This window comes from Lepidochelys kempii, chromosome 1 (genome assembly GCF_965140265.1).
Source record: "Lepidochelys kempii isolate rLepKem1 chromosome 1, rLepKem1.hap2, whole genome shotgun sequence".
Lineage (NCBI taxonomy): Eukaryota > Metazoa > Chordata > Testudines > Cheloniidae > Lepidochelys > Lepidochelys kempii.
In genome coordinates this window covers 223233125-223249706 of record NC_133256.1, presented here as the reverse complement: position 1 = coordinate 223249706, position 16582 = coordinate 223233125, and positions in this window count along the sequence as shown.

Below are 16582 nucleotides of genomic sequence, written 5' to 3'. Positions count from 1 at the left end.
TATGGATGATGGTTTCTCCGTTCAGTCCTCCTTCCCTGGAAGCTGGCAAATAATTTAATTTTAAAAATACATGGTGCTGGGCACAGCAATGCTACACATTCTGTGGTGGGGTTTACCATTGGTGTCCTATAGCTTTGCCATCTAGTTTGATGGGAAAAGCTATGGAATGTTCCTAATACCTGCTGTGAGAATGCTTCTCTCTGACCTTTTTCTCCACATATAAATCCTCCTGTGTATGTCTATGTTGCTGGATTGGTTTTCATTTTGTTCTTTTTTTTGTTTGTTAGGCAGTACTTGGAAATGCCCCATGTGCCTTATCTCTGCCCCCCCACCAAGAGCCCTTCTGTAACACTTCTTCCCCGGCTATGACACTCCTTGCCCCTTTGACTGAGTAGGCCTGATCTTAGCTTCCATCAGAAGTTGTCATGTCTCTCTGAATGTCAGTTCTCTGGTGTTACTTGAAAACACTTGGCTTACTGACTACGCTTTGAGGAAGATATAACACCACTAGCCTATAACAACAATGTACAGCAGTTAAAAGCATTATTAGTGTTTGAAATTTGCTGGGCACACTTTAAACATTTCTGTCTCTTGCAAATTTGTGGGTCTTTTTTTAGCATTCAGGGATTTGGTTTGTGTTCCTTAAACTCCTGTGTTGCCCACTTCAAGCTTTGTCAGTAGTGAAAAGTGTTACTAAGGCCTTGTCTACACTGACACTTTACAGCGCTACAACTTTCTCGCTCATGGGGTGTGAAAAAACACACCCCTGAGCACAGCAGTTTTCAGCACTGTAACATGCTAGTGTAGACAGTGCCCCAGACTGGTTGCTACACCCCTCACAGAGGTGGGTGTTTGTTTTTTTTTTAGAGCACTGGGAGAGCTCTCTCCCAGTGCTCTGCCGTGACTACACTAGTGATGCTTAGCAGTGCTAGTGAAGATGTGCCCTAAGACAGAAGCCCAAATTTTGCTCTGATTTATATCTGTAAAACTCCTGTTGAAACCAAAGGAAAATGCACTTGTGTGAGAAGAGTATTTGGTCCAAAGGGCCTAATTCACCTGCCTCATCAGCAATAATGTAAACAATACTTAGCTCTTACATAGTGCTTTACATCCATACGTCTCAAAACACTTTACAAAGGAGGGCAGTATCAACCCATTTTACAGAGAGAGGCAAGTGAGGCACAGTTGGGAAAGTAACTTGCCCAGTGTTACCCAGCAGGCTGGTGGAAGATCCAGGAATAGAACTCAGGTCTCCTGAGTGTGTCTGTGTAGATAAGCCTTAAGTATAACATGTTTTATATACATATATACTCCAGTCCTGGAGCAGTGATGGTCACAAACAGCATGAAGAACGATCCCCTTTTTCAGGAATTTCAGCCAAAACCATGGCCCAGTTTCCAGGGAGCAACTCTGCTTCAAATATTGACTTCAAGTAGAGCCAAAGGCAGAGAGAGAGAGAGAGAATGCTCAGGCTGCTCACACAGCTCCCTCTAGCCAGAACCTTGCATAACAAAACTAATATCACAGACATCTTCCCAAAACTGAACATTTACTCGCACGCTGGAAGATGATCTTGTAAGATTCTGTGTAACAGCACCACCTGGTGATAACTGCCACAAGGTTATATTCCAGGGGAGGGTCCAGTGCTCTATCCACTAGGCTACACTGTGCCTCAGTGTAAACCAAGAGTAACTTCATCCCAGTAAACAAAATTACAATATTAATTTGTTTTGAAATCAGAATAATTTCCAGATACTTTAAAACAGAAAAGGGTGGGAATGGGTGGTACACATCTGGGACAAGCTAATATTCCTAAGATGAGTATTTTTTTCCTCAAATTGTGAGGTTTTGGAGTTGTTTGTGCTTTCCAAAATACATCTCTGCACTGTAATATCTTTATCACTTCCTTCATTTCACACAGGTTGTTCTTTGGGTCTGATCTGTCATCTCTTGAAATAAAATAGTAATTAGCCTTTTAATAGTAGTGAATAAACTGAAGGTTTTTGGACTTCCATCCTTTTGTGTTTGTTTAAAGTATGCCAATTAATGTTGTCATTGATTAAAACCAACACAATCATTCTCTTAGCCACTACAGGAGTGGTATTGTAATGGATCTGAAGTTTCCTACCCACCTGGACAAATAACAAAGAGCTGAGTGGCAGCAGGAGGAGGAGATAAGTGGTTTGTCTAATCCCTCTGACGTTCACTCCTCTTACTGAATGAGCACAGTGACAGTTTTGTAAACATACTAATGAAAAAAGTTTGTATGCAGAGTGATGAATGGTGAATTCATCCCAGTTTTTCTCTGCATCACGCTGGTTGCATGAAATAAGTTGTACAAACCAAAAGGTAAAGAACTAATTAACACCTTTGCCGTTGTCAGAGAGGCAGAACCTTGCTGTCACAAACTGCAATCTGAAACACCATCACTAACTAGTATATAGAAAATATACATTGTAAGACTGGATTTTCTTCCCCCACCCACCCTCATATTATGTGGCGTATACTTTACTTCAAATATCTTTGTCTCTTTTATTATAAAGGGGTTCTGCTAGGCTGCAAATTTACACAGGATTATTCCCTCTTGAATTTCCATAGCCCCTGAAAGCATGGAGGGTGCTCCTGCCCTATGGCATCTTTTCTTCGACACATGCTATCTTTCCCTGGGACTCCATGGATGACCCCTTCTGAGGCTCCTCACTGAAATGCTGGGGATCAAGCCTGTTGCGCTCAGTCAGTTATGGAGATCCAGTAGGCATGGGTGATGCGTGAACCTGCTGTTTGGGGAGGCTAGCCCCTGACCCCGCTCCTTCTGCATGAGGCCCCTCCCATTCCACATCTCTTTCCTGCCAAAGCCCCAAGCCCCCCCACCGTGACCAGAGGAGCCCTGGCCTGATGGCTGGCCTGAGCACCAGCTGCCCCAAGTCCCAGCCCTCCAGCCCCAGCCACCTCAGCCTGCCCTCTCTAAGCCCTGCCAGCTTTGAGGGGGAGGCTGAGGGAGGGTGGGAAGAGGAGTAGTGTGGGTGGGGCCATGGAGGAAGAGTGGGGGGCTTCGGGCCTACTATACCCGCTATCCATGCCAATAGGTAGTCAATACAACCCCAAGATCCATCGATTCCTTTTATGGCTGCTACCTTTCAACCACAGGAGGACCCTGCCAAGAACAGCATGGCTCAGGCAGAAATTAGGCTGCCAGAGAAGGTGACAGGCTGGAGTACAGGCTAGGGACCATATTTCTGTCTGAAAGAACCTGTTTAGAAGTCTGGTTCCCTGCAAGCTCTGCATCTCCCCACCTCCACTCTTCCTTTTCTCTCCTTCCACCTCCCCCCTTAAAAAGCTTAAGATGTTACTGCAACATTAACCTCAGTTTTCAGCCTCTCTGCCTGCCTGCTCCTCCCCCACTATCACCCTGCCCATCCAGAGAGATTCTTTTTGGGAGAGAGTGATCTAGCCTCCTATTTTAAAAAAAATAATCATAAAAATATCCTTACCTGTGTTAATCAACACTTCAGACTGTAAAACTCACTCTGGTAGTTTTAGTCATCTAATCTATGTGCAGAAAAAAATTAAAATTCTAATTTACTGTTCACTTGTTAGTTTCCTTTTTAATTTTTTTCTATTAGCTTGAACAATGAAAACATCCTTGTTAGTTTCATGCTTTTTCTATTCAATTTCATTTCATGTTCTCATTCGCTGACACAATGCTGTGTAGTTTGCATTGTTGGCATTGAATTTTAAGGAGTTTAAACTGTTACCATCTGAATTTTAAAAAATTCCATTAAACCCTTTTTTTGGCCTCAGACTTTGTAAAAGATTTGTTACAAAATCTATGTTTTGGATCCAGTTTGATCAAATCAAATCAAAGATGTATAGATAATGGAAGACAACCGTACTCATGACTGAGTATAAATATTCATCTTCTGTGAATGTGAAATTAACAGGTGAGTTGCATTAGAGCTTCTGCTATTTTAAAATAGGAAACCACCGTGGATTTTTCCTTCAATTTACAGAAATATAATGCTGGTATATGGGGTGATTCCCCCTCCCCCCATAGAGCATTGTATATTTATTATAAAATAAAATGCTGAGCAAAAGGAAAGATCTTTTTATTTCTTAAAATTGCACTTTAAAGACATACCTTAAATATCTTTACAGAAGAAGATGTTTCTTAAAATAGTAATAGTTAATACCCAGTATTTGCATTGGGTCAGTGTTTGGATTCTCATGTACACTTCTAACCAATTCACCTTAGAACCCTTACATTCATGCTGTAGCTAGTTTCATTTTTTAGTTGAACTGGGATATAAATATAGAAGGTTTTGGCTTAATTGTTCCAATCTCTTTCATTCATATCATACACAGTTCTTTTCCCCAGATACTTTGACCCATTCTCAGCTGGTGTATATTGGTATGCTGATTTACATCAGCTAAGGATTTGGCCCTACATAGTGTATAAGCTAAAATCGCAAGTGTGACTCGTGTCCATAAAATCTCCTTAAAGGGGCTTTGATGCTGCAAAATGTGAGGGCTTGTATGTGCATACGTGTTTGCAGAATTGGGACCCTGCTTACGTTTGGAGGGCTATCCTGCAAGATAGTGAGGGCCCTCTGTGACTGGTTGATAGCATTTCCCAACATAAATGATGTCGTCATTCTTTTGATGACTACATGTTACTTTAAACTGACTTTCCATTTTTTTATTGTTTCTTTCCTTATTGCCCCTTTCCATATGGAATGTTATGCCCCCTGTGTTTAATTTAAGATATCCATGAAAAATATAGAGCGCTTTCTGTTTGTCATGGGGAACTGGAGGAAATCCAGTAAAGGTGCCATGGTAACAGAGTTACCCATTCTGGAAATTATATAAAATCAGACCTGGGGGATGAGATAGATGGGAGGCTTCATAATAGGATAGAGAAGCTTTCACCTTTAAGTCAGTGCTTTAGGAAGATGAACTGTTATGTCCTAATAGGTGTGTTTTGATCTTTTGTGACCTTGCTTTGTTTACATCACTGCTGCTGTGTTTGCCAGCTGGGAGGTCACTCAGCTTTCTTACCCAGCCATTTGAAGCCCCATGGAACAGTGGGGGATCATTAGTATAGTAGAACCTCAGAGTTACAAACACCTCAGGAACGGAGGCTGTTTGTAACTCTGAAATGTTTGTAGCTTTGAACAAAACATTATGGTTGTTCATTCAAAAGTTTACAACTGAACATTGACTGAATATAGCTTTGACACTTTACTGCAGAAGAAAAATGCTGCTTTTAGTCTGTTAATTTAAATGAAACAAGCAGAGAAAGTTTCCTTATCTTGTTAATTTTTTAAAAACTCTTTAGTTTGTTAGTAGTTTACATTTAAGAGAGTACAGGGCTGTACAGTATTTGCCTTTTTAAAATTTATTTTAATTTTTTATTTTTATTTTTGGTCTCTGCTGCCTGATTGTGTACTTCTGGTTCCAAATGAGGTGTGTGGTTGACTGGTCAGTTTGTAACTCTGGTGTTCATTACTCTGAGCTTTTACTGTATGTCATACCACAAAAGCCAGTGCACAAAGTATATCTTTTAAGCCATTGCAACTCAGCCAAATCAAAATGGATTCTCACTGGATCAGTGAAAGGGATATCTGATCAAGAAACTATATTCCTTGCTGTCTTTCAAGGTTCTCACAAAAGAAAACCTTCTAATTCCCCCAACATATTTTAATTAAATACTGCTAGATTAATTGAATCAATTTTTAACATTGGAAAGATAAAACTTGTGCGTCTTCCTCTGAGTAAAAAACATCCATTATCTTGAAAAGGAAAAACCTCACTTATAAAAAAATGTTCAGATCATAAACAGGAAATGAACCACTAGACAATCATTTACTACCAATTGATGTTATTCATTTATCTTGTTGGAGCAGGGTTTATCAGCATTAAATGAAATGCAGCTGAAGGTTTGTCCTGTGCTGCATTCAGCAACTTCAGCTAAAACCATTGCTAACCACCATTGTGAGTGACACCTTTATTTTACACTGTAGACAAAACCTTACCTCTCAACCTACCAACAGAGGTGGATTAAGGTTTCCTGGGGTCCTGGGCCACCCCTTCTGCCTGTGGCCCCACTCCTGTTCCTCCCTTTCCACCTGTGGCCCAGCCCATAGCCCCACCCCATTCTGCCCCTTCCCCCGTGGCCCCTCCCCTCCCCCCACATAATAATTCCAATAATAATTCCACTCCCCCGCACACTGCAGCCCACAATTCATTTGCTCTTTTCTGCCCCCTCTGTCTCCAAGACCAGAGAAGCTCTGTCCCCCGCCACAGTCCAAGGGCCACAGCAGGAAGTGAGAGCTCCTCCACCCCTGAGGCCACAGCAGGGAATAAGAGCTCCTCCAGTCCTAGGGCTGCGGTGGGGTCTGGGTGCTGGGAATTCCCCCACTGCCCTGCACTTCTGTGGGGGACCAGGGTTGGGGCGCTCGGGCTTCTTCAGCCTCGCCCACCCTGCACTTCTGCTGGGGATGGGTGGGGGCACGGGGGCTTTACCTACCTGCCTTGTTTCACTCGGCACTTCTGTCAGGGTCGGGACACTGAGGCTTCTCCCACCCCGCCTTGTCCAGCACTTCTTCCAGGTCCCGGGTCAGGATGCTGGGGCTACCCCTATCCATCCCATGGCTTCTGCCAGGGCTCCGGGCTTCCGCTGTTCTGCTGTGGATTTCTGCTGGGGCCCCCCCAGTTGGCCAGGGCCCCCTGGGCATGGGCCCTGTTGGCCCATTGGATAATCTGCCACTGCCTACCAAGGCCCAAATGTGGGGCAGAACATGTGACAAGGACCAAATAGGAAGGCCACAAAGAAATGAATCATGCAGGACACTTTCAAATGCTGTGGGAACTATTCCTTTGGTGTAAATGAGTCTTCTGTCACCTCAGCTACATGATTATTTGTGATTTAAACAATTTTCAACAATAAAAGTGAGGAGACATCAAATTTGTGTGGAATTGGAGGTAACGTTAGGACTTCACAAGTGATAATAAGTCTCTTGCAGTGTGCTCACTACACTTGAGAGTTATGGAAACTGTGATAGTCTGCTTTATTTCAAAAATGTACATCCTCTCAGGTACTTGAATTTATCATAGGACCATAGAAAGGGAAGGGACCTTGAGAGGTCATCTAGTCCAGCCCCCTGCGCTGAAGTAGAACCAAGTATACCTAGAGCAGTGGTTCTCAATCTTTTTGGGCTCAGGACCCATTTGTAAATGTTTATGGCCTGTCGCAACCCAGTAAATAATCTGGGGGTGGAGGCCCTGGGGCAGAGCTGTAACTAGGCATTTTAGCACCTGGGGTGAGCAAGCATATGTGCATCCCCTACCAGAGATGATGTGTGGGGGCAGGGGGAGCATGTGGGGTCACATCCCCCCCCCCCCCCGCAATATATTTTGGTTGTGCCCGCCCCCCAACCCAGACAGGCTGGATGGCCCACTGAGGTGAGTCAGTAGGTAGAGATGGTGTTCCCTCCCTGAGCCCTGCCACGTGGGGCTGGCCTGAGCTGCCCTTGTGGCTTTGTGCCCTGGGCGGCTGCCCTGCTCTCCCTGCCCCGGTTACAGTCCTGCCCTGGGTGGTTTCGGTCGGATCCTGCCCCTCTGGCACTCACCCACAGTGGTGGCTCCTGCAGCTCTTGTGCTGTGGAGCTGGCTGGGCTTGGCTCTTTCCTCAGCGCATTGCACCCTCTGGGGTTGCAGCACTGCTCAGATTTGGCCCTGCCCCCTGACTGGACCAAATTTGCATGAGTGGAGTTGTGACCTAGCTCATGGGGTTGCAGTACCGCTCACTCAAATTTGGCTTATCTGGACTCCTGTCATCACAAAGGTTGGGTCAAACCTGTGTGGTGCTGGGACCCCAGAGGTTGCAGTGCCTGGAGCAGAGAGGTGAACCCAGCCAGCCCCATGGGACAGGAGCCATAGGAGCTGCCATATGACCCTTTGAAACATTTTGGAGACCCAATTTGGGGTACCGAATCATGGGTTGAGAAACCCTGACCTAGACCATCCCTGACAGGTGTTTGTCCAACCTGTTCTTAAAAACCTCCAATGATGGGGATTCCACAACCTCCCTTGGTTCCAGTGCTTAACTAGCCTTATAGTTAGAAAGGTTTTCCTAATATCTAACCTAAATCTCCCATGCTGTGGATTCAGCTGATTGTCCTACCTTCAGTGGACATGGAGAACAATTCATCACAGTCCTCTTTATAACAGCCTTTAACATATTTGAAGACTTATCAGGTCTGTCCCTCAATCTTTTCTCAAGATTAAACATGCCACAATTTTTTAATCTACCCCCGACCTGCTCCGCCCACCCAGCACTCTTGCCAGGGAGAGGGGTTGGGGTGCGGGGGCTTCCCCTGCTCCCTGGCAGGAGCGCTGGGCGGGTGGTGAGAGGGGCAAGGGACAACTGCAGGCAGAAGGGGTGGGGAGGGGCCCACACTTGTTCTGGCCCAGGGCTCCATAAAACAGTAATCCGCCTCTACCTATATGCCTAACTTTCTTTTGAAAATAAAATTGAGTGGAACAATGCCTAAAAATCTGGGCCTAAGCTCATAAACCTTTCATTTTAATTGTTACTCTGCATGAATCTTGTAGTTATATAAGCCTCTCAGCTAAAGGGAAATATTTCTTATTTAAGAAGAGATGATTACCCTGTGTCGGGAACAATCCTGGTATTACAGTAGCAAAGGAGACAGTGCTAATCAATCCCTATTATATAGTGCTGTGAAGAAAGAAAATCCATTACAATGAACTATGGGAAATGATACTAAGTGTAAGTGGAGGCTGATGCAGCAGGGAGTTTTGTGAAGTGCTGTTGCTGGCCAGGTTTTCGCATTTCTCTGGAGTTTTGTGGATCAGAGGACTCTAGGGGCCTGCTCCTCCTTCCCCTTTCCAAAGACACCAGAAGGGACTAAAGCACTGCAATGCCTAACTGCAATGGAAAATCACTGCAAAAACAGTGGGACCCACAAATCCTGAGTTAGTGCCTAGAGAATGAAAGGGGAGCAATAGGTGTCTTAGAGCGTGAGCCACAAACCCAGCATGCTGGTTGGCTCCTTGCTTAAGTTAACCCATGAGAGGTGTCTATCTCTGCTTGAGACCACAGCCAGGCACACTTCTCCTGGAGTCCGGTGGCTTTGGTGCCTAAGTCCTTTCTTGTGAGGCTGAGTAGGTGCCTGCCTCACTCCACATAAAATGGCCTCAAGCAGCAGCAGTGCCTGCCTTATAACTTTTAACCCTGTTTTTAGCACACCTGCTCTGGATGTAGAATATCCTGGTTCCATTCCCCCCTTTCCCTTATATAAATTGTGAACAGTGGTCACCAGCTCCCAGCAGAATGCTCTAACTACTGAGCCATGGGAAATTCTGGTGTGGAGCTCCCACAGTCTTTCCTGCTGAAGCTATTCCACTGCAGATAAATAATTATTAAGGTTAAGATTTTGTCATGGTTATTTTTAGTAAAAGTCATGGACAGGTTGTGAACAACAAAAATTCACTGGTGCCTGTGACCTTACTAAAAATAACTAGGGCGGGGACTGACAGCCCGAGCCCCACCGCAGGGGGACTGACAGCCCGAGCCCCACCGCAGGGGGACTGACAGCCCGAGCCCCACCGCCATGGGCGAAGGCACAGCCCTGGCTCCTGTCCCAGCCACAACCACTGACAGCAAAAGACAGAAAAGTCATAGAGGTCTGCTAAAGTCACAGAATCCGTGACCTCTGTGACTAAATCGAATCCATAATAATTATAGAATAATTGGGCCAAAGTAATGGTAGTAACCCTAATCTGGGCCCAAGTTCATAGTGTTAGGAACTTGATGTCTCAGTACTTGGTTACCCTCCCCAGACTGAGCTGGATTGGGCCATAGTCCATTCTGGGAGGGAAAGGGAGCCATTTCAGAATCTGTCCTGTAGAGGGCTCCATGATGCCTGTTGAACTAGAAAATCAAATGACTGTCAGGCAGGAGGGCTTGGGTGTATTGTCTGAGGGCTTCTCTACACTACTGCACAGGGTTGATCTAAGAAATGCAACTTCAGCAAAGTGAATGACATAGTTGAAGTTGACGTACATAGATCTACTTACTGTGGTGTCTTCACGGCGGTAAGTCGACAGCTGATGCTTTCCCGTCGACTCTGCCTGCGCTCCTCGTTCTGGTGGAGTACTGGAGTTGACGGGAGAGGGCTCAGCAGTTGATCTATCGCGTCTAGACTAGATGTGATAAATCGACCCCCGCTGGATCGATTGCTGCCCACCGATCAGGAGAAAGTTCTTAGAGTCATCATGGATAGTTCTCTGAAGACGTCCACGCAGTGTGCAGCGGCAGTCAGAAAAGTAAACAGGATGTTAGGAATCATTAAAAAAGGGACAGAGAATAAGATGGAGAATATCTTATTGCCCTTATATAAATCCATGGTACGCCCACATCTTGAATACTGCATACGCATGTGGTCCCCTCATCTCAAAAAAGGATATACTAGCATTAGAAAAGGTTCCGAAAAGGGCAACTAAAATGATTAGGGGTTTGGAACAGGTCCCATATGCGGAGAGATTAAAGAGGCTAGGACTTTTCAGCTTGGAAAAGAGGAGCCTAAGGGGGGATATGATAGAGATATATAAAATCATGAGTGGTGTGGAAAAAGTGAATAAGGAAAAGTTTACTTGTTCCCATAATATAAGAACTAGGGGCCACCAAATTAAATTAATGGGTAGGAGGTTTAAAACAAATAAAAGGAAGTTCTTCTTCACTCAGCACACAGTCAACCTGTGAAACTTCTTGCCTGAGGAGGTTGTGAAGGCTAGGACTATAACAGGGTTTAAAAGAGAACCTCCATGAATTGATCCGGTTAAGTCCATTAATGACTATTAGCCAGGATGGTTAAGGAATGGTGTCCCTAGCCTCTGTTTGTCAGAGGGTGGAGATGGATGGCAGGAGAGAGATCACTAGATCATTACCTGCTAGTTTCACTCCCTCTGGGGCACCTGCCATTGGCCACTGTCAGTAGACAGGATACTGGGCTGGATGGACCTTTGGTCTGACCCAGTATGGCCATTCTTATGTTCTTATGAGACTGTGAGCAACAAGGAGGGAACGGTCTGTGAAGGGAAGGCTGGGAAGCTGGCCCTGAAAAGCAGGCTGTTTCTGTCAGGGACCAGCTCTAATAGTAGCAACAGCAGGATACAGGGGCAGCAGCCTGCAAGCAGGGGGCATGAGGCAACTGCCTCATATGGGTGACTTGACACCAGATGACAGGGTGGACTTACATGCCAGTTTTCAATGCTCTCTGAGAGAAGGATGGACTAGAAAGGTTACCCCAGGTCCTGGGCCTGAGAAACCCAGGGGGCACAGTTAGCTGGGTACACACTCTGCTAGACAACCCCTGATTGATTTTGGAACTCCTCTTAATCTGTTTATATCTTGTATCTTTGGTGTTTATGTGATGGCTGCTATCTTGTCTGACATGCTGGGGTTTGAACTAGGCACCTCCAAAGCCTAAAACATGAGCTGCTAAAGCACCATAGTTAGTGGCTGTAACAAATCCTATATACTGCAGCTTAGGCACAGAGTGAGCCCTGTAACACACCAGTGGGCTATAATTACACACTTAAAAAAAAAATCTACCAGCCTTATTTAAACAAAAAAGTCATGTTGCTTATTCAAAGCATGCGAGTGTTTCACGGGAACCCAAGAGCCTGGTTCTTGGCGTGCTGGGACTGGTTTACTACAACACTCACAGCTGTACCGTTGTGATGTTGATTACGATAGCAGGGTGGAGGTTCCTTCCATAGAGCCACCACTAGCCCTTCTTGGGGTTATCATCTTCCCATTGGGCTAAAACTGCACCAGGCTGTGCTCTTTTTTCTTATAGCCAAGTTAAAAGTCAGTTATCACACAGATATAGAAGAAAGCTCCACTCCCCTCTCGTCATCTCTTACTGGTATTGAGATAATGTAGAGGTAACCCTGTAATGTATGGGCTTGTGTCTGTTACAACTATCTTCTGCCCTCCTCCTATACAGCTCTGCTGTCCTAGGTTATAGAGCAAAGCCAAAAGAGGAGTTTTAAGCTTTGATTTAAACTTGTCTAAAGATTCATCCCACATTAACTAAGTTATAAGTAAGTTTTATAGGTAAGATAAAATAAGCACAAGATAGGTGATTTTGTAGAACTTAGAGGTGGAAAAAACTTGTTGTCTAGATCCAGTCACCTGCCAATGCATCATTGAAAATGACATGAAGCAGTCTTAAATTCAGGGAGAGGCTAGTCACTAGTCCAGTAGTTCCAAAGCAGAAGAGATGTGGTTTAGGCAATGTGGACTGAGAAGGTCTTATAGAAGAGCAAAATTGTCCAGTTGCAGGAACTTAGGTGGCAGCTGAGCAGGTGTTTTGTGGATTGCCGTGATGCCTAAAAACAGGTCTTAGGTGCCCAAATACCTTTGTGGATCCAGGCCTAAAAGACACACCAGGAGTATCCCATCAATAACAGCCTCTCTCTTTTTTTGTTAGCGTTTAATTTAAGAAATCCTCATAAATGGATAATGAAAAGCCAGTTCTGTAATGCTGTTGCAGATGGGCAGAGGGCAGATTAAGACAGAATCCCTATGTCTAAGGGGTGGCTGATACTATGGCGAGTCAGTAAGAAATCCTGAGTCATTCACACTTTATATCAAGGGTGCGTTTATGAATGGTTTATAAAAGATTAATAATTAATGAATATCATAGGCATATTAAAGGCATGAAAAGTTATTACAGATAGTTACAAACATCTATTGATCTGTTGGCCTCTGAAACAATTGACTAACCATTTATTAAAAACATCAATCAATCATTTATTAACTCCTTATAAACTATTTATAAATGGACCCTTAATATAAGGTGTTGGGGAATTGGAATAAAAATAATACTTAGAGCTAAGTATTATACAGCACTTTTCATGCATGGATCTTAAAAGACCTGACTAAGGAGAGTAAATAGCATCATTCCCATGCTACAGGTGGGGAAACTGAGGCCCAGAGAGGTGACATGGGAGGAAGTGTCATGGCAGATGAGAAGTTGAAATCTTATTGAATCCAGGTACCATTTACTCTTTATCCTCCCATGCTAGTCAGGCTGATTGGGTGGGGTGGGGTGTGGGGGACTCATCAGTGTACATGTAGCACTGATGACAGCACATGTGTCGGGCAAAATTAAAACCTGATGTAAGCAAGTGCAACCCCTTTGAAATTAGTGTAATCTCCCTTATGCCAGATCTGAATTTGGCCGAAGCTGTATATTGCTGCCCATAGATACATAGAGCTAAAAAAGAGAAAGCCCTGACAAGCCCCTTCTCTCCGTTCAAGCAATGCAGCAGACCCATGGGAACAGGAGTGCCTCGCAAACTAATGAAGCAAATTTCCAACCATGTCCGAGACGAGGGAAAATTAAATTAATTGGTGTTATAGTTTCTTTTGCTGCAAATACAGGACCAAATTCAGAGATGGTATAAGCAGTTGGCATGTCATTGAAACTAATGGAGTTACAACAACTTACATCAGCTTTGAATTTGACCCACAGAGCAGTTACTTGAAAACAAAACTTTGTGTACAATAGCTATAAGCTAGAGAAAACTCTGTCCTTGACTCTTAGTTAGGCAACTCACCAGAAGGGGATGAGTTATGTTTACTACAAGGCAATTCAAATAACAATGATGCAATTTATAATGATCTATTCCACAGCATTTGGTAGGTTGAAAAAAGCTAATTCATAAAGACATGTTACCTCACCGAATGACTTGACGGGATAATAGTCCTCCCATTGAGCATACAGACCTAGGGAGGTGGTGGAATCTCCTTCCTTTGAGGTTTTAAAGGTCAGGCTTGACAAAGCCCTGGCTGGGATGATTTAGTTGGGGGTTGGTCCTGCTTTGAGCAGGGGGTTGGATTAGATGACCTCCTAAGGTCCCTTCCAACCCTAATATTCTATGATTCTATGACCTGGATTTTATATATAATTTTTGTTGTTTAAGAGATAAAGGGCCAGATATTCAGAAGAGCCAATCATTTGTAACTTCAGCTGGGAGTCAATGGCAGGAGCTTAATGCCTCTGAAAATCAGCTCCTGAATTAAGGCCAACTTAATCTAAAATTAAGTTGGCCAAATAGAGGAGACTGAAAGGCTCAGGAGATTGCCAATAGAAGACATGGAACCTTTTAGCTCCAGTGACTGGTTACAATCCACCTTGGATTCATAGTGACTACAGCTGATTGAAAAATATTTCCCCCTGTCAAGGTTCCTTCCCCACTCTGAACTCTAGGGTATAGATGTGGGGACCTGCATGAAAACCTCCTAAGCTTATTTTTACCAGCTTAGGTTAAAACTTCCCCAAGGTACAAACTATTTTACCTTTTGCCCTGGGACTTTCGCTGCCACCAAACGTCTAACAGGGATATAATTGGGAAAGAGCCTGTTTGGAAACGTCTTTCCCCCCAAATCCTACACCCCCTTTCCTGGGGAAGGTTTGATAAAAATCCTTACCAATTTGCATAGGTGAGCACAGACCCAAACCCTTGGATCTTAAGAACAATGAAAAAAGCATTCAGATTCTTAAAAAGAAAAGTAAAAAAAATCACCTCTGTAAAATCAGGATGGTAAATACTTTACAGGGTAATTAGATTCAAAACAGAGAATCCCTCTAGGCAAAACCGTAAGTTACAAAAAGACAAAAACAGGAATCTACATTCCATTCAGCACAGCTTATTTTCTCAGCCATTTAAAGAAATCAGAATCTAACGCATATCTAGCTAGATTACTTACTAAGTTCTAAGACTCCATTCCTGTTCTGTCCGCGGCAAAAGCATCACACAGCCAGCGAGAGAGAGGCTTTGTTTCTCCCTCCCCCAGCTTTTGAAAGTATCTTGTCTCCTCATTGGTCATTTTGGTCAGGTGCCAGCAAGGTTATCCTAGCTTCTTAACCCTTTTCAGGTGAAAGGGTTTTTCCTCTGGCCAGGAGGGATTCCAAAGGTGTTTACCCTTCCCTTTATATTTATGACACCACCCTCCCCCAGAAAATTTCCATTTTCAGCAGAAATTTGCTAAATGAAAAATTTTGACCAAAACCAAAATACTTCTATTTGGAAATGCTGTTGCAGTGCCCATTGGAGCTGTCATTCTGTTCCCACTCCATATTGGCCAGGCTCACCTGCTCTCCCTGGTTTGGGGTGTTCATTTTTTCTATGAAAAATCTAAATTTTCTGTTGCAGGCACTTTCCCCAAAACAATGTTTAATTCAAAACCCAATTTTCTGTCAAAAAACAGTTTTGATGGAATATTTTCAACTTCCCCAAATAGTGACTGAAAGTTCTTCCAATATATTGGCTGCCTAATGACATATATGAAACTCATAGGTAATGGAGGAGTTCCTAGTGAACAGGGTGTCCACAACTTAAAGAAAAACACCTTTGTGATTGGCACTACCTAATTTGCCCTTTCATTTAAGACCAAAGAATGAATGGACCACAGAGACTGAACTGTTTTCACCCCCATAGGTGCTCACTCAGAGCTGAGAGAGGTTTGTGAGGCAGTGTTTTAGGCATGCTCTAAATCACACCTCTCAAAGTTACCCATTTTGAGGGACATTGCTCATTTTAGTCCCAAAGTTCTTTCCACCCAAAGTGAATTTAATGCCACCTCATTTATTGATGAAAGTTATTTACATCAAAATAAAGAATCATGAAATGGAGATTGCAGAAAGAGTCATTTACATTAATGGAGTGAATCTATATACATTAATGAGTGAATCCAGCAGCATTTTACACCTACTGCTGAATGATTTGTTCGTCTCTTTTCTTGGGTCCTTGTCATACTTCGTAGCCCATGTTTGAGCCATGGCAGGGTGAGAGTTGAATCTGAAATAGTCTCCAGTGCTGTCAAGCCATCATCTTTCATTAATGTTAAACTGACAGAAAACGTAAAAAAAAACACCACACAAATACTGAAAAAATTCTACTTGCCCGGTAACGTGAAGTCATCTTTGTTAGTCTCTAGTTATGAGTTTATCCTTTTCACTACAAACTTTTCAGGTAAACTCTAAATACACAGGTTTCAGAGTAGTAGCCGTGTTCGTCTGTATCCGCAAAAAGAACAGGAGGACTTGTGGCACCTTAGAGACTAACCAATTTATTTGAGCATAAGCTTTCATGAGCTACAGCTCACTTCATCGGATGCATTCAGTGGAAAGATTTATATACACAGAGAACATGAAACAATGAGTGTTACCATACACACTGTAACCAGAGTGATCAGTTAAGGTGAGTTATTACCAGCAGGAGAGCGGGAGGGGGAAAAAACCTCTTGTAGTGATAATCAAGGTGGGCCATTTCCAGCAGTTGACAAGAACCTCTGAGGAACAGAGTGAGTGAGAGTGTGTGTGTGTGTGGGGGATAAACATGGGGAAATAGTTTTACTTTGTGTAATGACCCATCCACTCCCAGTCTTTATTCAAGCCTAAGTTAATTGTATCCAGTTTGCAAATTAATTCCAATTCAGCAGTCTCTCGTTGGATTCTGTTTTTGAAGTTTTTTTGTTGAAGAA